Source organism: Nuphar pumila, chromosome 6, assembly GCF_984573655.1.
Source record: "Nuphar pumila chromosome 6, dmNupPumi1.hap1.1, whole genome shotgun sequence".
NCBI lineage: Eukaryota > Viridiplantae > Streptophyta > Magnoliopsida > Nymphaeales > Nymphaeaceae > Nuphar > Nuphar pumila.
Window position 1 is genome coordinate 19,903,223 of NC_143254.1, and position 3,128 is coordinate 19,906,350.

Consider the following 3,128-nt stretch of genomic DNA (forward strand, 5'->3'; position numbering starts at 1 on the left):
CCCAGCTTAGCTTGCCTTCTCCTCATGAGCCCATATCGAGCCCATCTTTTTAGGAAAAGTTTCTTGAGGCCTTCTCTGACATCAAGGCCACATTCAGCTTTCATATACAGTCGATAGCGAAGCTAGAGACTGAGATGGGACAATTGGTTGAAGCCTTGAGCAGGCGAACAAAGGGAAGCCTCCCAAGTCAGGTTGTCGTCAACCCAAAGGGTAAGGAACCCATGTATCATGGCCTGCACCTCACAGAGTCCCACCATGAGCAGGTCAACTCTATTATGACCCTTCAGAGTGGGAAGGCATTTCACCCTACTCAGAAGTCTACTGGCGAACCCACCGCCACACCCATTGCTCAGTCGATCTCCTCTACTAGACCCACGGAGAATGGGCAGGGCCCATGGCCTATGCCTTCTTCATATATTTCTGCAGCCCCTTTTCCTCATGCCTTGGCCAAACTGCGTGATTTTGGCAAGCAGGGGGCATGCATGCACGAAATGCTTGATATATTCAAGCAGAATCACATCAACACCCTTGCCTAACGCTACTTATATTGATAGATGTTCAATTTTTGGCTCTTCACCATTTGAGAGTAGTCTCCACGTGGAGACTAAACTCCTTCCTTCCAGTCTAGAGAGTCATCGTAAGATCCTTAGGGGTAGAGTTGGAGAAAACATAGTGTACAGTGTCACAGATGACACTCTTTTCCTCAGAGCCCTTGATTGAGCATGAATTCACGTTCATTGATCTCATAAACGATGAAGGGTCTTCAGAGATCTGTCTGGCTGAGAATGTAAAACTTAGCGCTTTATGAAAGGTAACCCATATTTGTAATGTACTATTAGTAGTCTTAGTAGTTTTCTATTTTTAGTTAGTCTTCTTCTTTTATGAGCGTGAATGATAAAGCATGTATGCATTGCACTTTTGTGTATTTTTATGAGTTGCAAACTGTAAGGCAAGTTTTACCGTGTGGATCAGATGACTTCTACACCCTCCTCCAGGCTTGCATGACACTATCCTCAGTGGCACTCTCCCATGCTTGCATGAAAATTAGTGAATGTATATGAGAACAAAATAAATTGGAGAAATGCATGGGGGAGGGTGTAGTTTGCATACCCAATTTTTTGTTGTCTTCGTACTTGCACTTTTGATGATAACTCATAAAAATTTGGGTTTTTAAAGAATAAGTTTGAACTTATATGAATGCTTTACAACATCTAATATTTTTAGAGAATTTTTAAGCCCTACAAATTTATTTATTTTTTGACATTGATCTAGAAAACCATGGTTGTTTATGTGGATTTCAAAGTAATGATTATAAATGCATATTAGAGTTTATTTTGAATCATAAGTATGAATATGCATAGTTTTATTTTTAAAAAACTAAGCAAATGAACAACATTGAAAAGAAGAGCTCAAAAAGTGAAAAAAAAACATATGTTTAGTTGTTTGATATCTTTGTATTCCCCAGTAGCTGGACTCAGACGCAAGTTAAAGTGTTTGATTCCCATGCTGAAAAGGATAATGAAAAAAATCACTTCTTTGTCTAAGTTGGTATATGCGGCCTATTTGGTTCGAGCAAGTAGAGCCTAAGGGGTGTTTACACTTAGTACTCTAAAGTCATCTGGCTCAGGAGCCACCTGCCCGAAAGCCCGTTACATCGATTTTATAGAGAGCCTAATAGATGTTGACATTACACATGATAAGAAGCAAGCTATACGTAAACTATAAAAATGTAAGGTCTAGTGACTTGAGTGATTAAATCTGAGGGATACTTTGTATCTGGTGCCCTAAGGTCGTCTAGTCTGGGAGTCACTGACCCAAAGCTCGTTACACGAGTCACAAAACTGAAAATTTAAAATAGTGCTCGATAAAAGAAAGAAAAGAAAAAGTATGTGGAAAAATGAAAATCAAGAAAAAGAAAAAGAAAATAGCGTAAAAAGAAAAAGTTCACTGCTTAGAAGTAATTATTGAGAAAACTTGTGCAAAAAATATATGAGTGAGGATAAGTAAATAATGACATGTACATATTTAATTTTTTGAGAATAAAGCATAAATGATTATGATATTTAGAAAAGTGAAAGAAAAGGTTTATCCTGTGGTGGCCTGTAAAAATTTCTAATTATGTTTTAATAATGTAATGGCATGAAATATTTGCGAAAATAAACTCCTTAACTGCCTAATGTTTTTTGAAGTTGACTTTTTATCCATACATGACAGAGATGTTTGTAGGTAGCATCATTGCAAACCCTCATGAGACCTTACTCGTCCACTGGGGCAACCCAGGAAATGAAAGGGCTTATTGCATATGCTAAATGCAACTGTGATTCCTACGAAAGTGAGTTAGGTTTTTGTTTTAATTAGTTTAGTATTTTAATTTTTGCTTCATTTTGCTCGAGGACTAGCAAACGATAAGCATGGAGGTATTTGATCATGCATAGTATTTATATTTTATTTATCTTATTTTATACATGATTCAGTACAAAATCGCATTAAAAACTCATTTTTATTGTTAGTTTTGAGAAACCGCATTGAAATAGAAACTATTAGAAAATCACATATTTTAAAGCTTACCCAGCATTTTTTCGGTATTTTTATTAGATAGGTTTTTTTCTAATTCATAATTTAGTTAGATTAGGATTTACTTAATTATTTTTAATGAGTTTTAGAAAAATATCCCTTTGAAAAATACATTTTTCATAAAGAGATCCTGTTTTGGAAATTGAGAAAAATTATCAGACACTTTGAAATTTCAAATTTTAACCTAATTAGGGATTATAAATAATGATTTTGGGGGCTGAGAGGACATTTTTTTCAGCAGCCTCAAGTCCCCCTTTGCTCCCTTCCTTTCTTCTCTTCCTCCTCCTTTTCTATCCTTGCTTATTTCTCCCCCGCTCTTCTTCTTCTTTTTCTATTTTTCTCTTCTTTTCGCATCCAATTTGTCTTCGGCAATCGTGTTTTTCGTTGGGGAGGCGTGTGTTCGGCTGGAAAAGACCATCTTCTCTTCTCATCCAATCTATTGGAGGCGATCCACAATAGGTCATTTCTTTCTCCCTCTTTTTCACCGTAGTTTTAGGTTTTGCATTGCATATAGTTTCGTAAATCATCGCATCAACTGCATATTTAATTTAGTT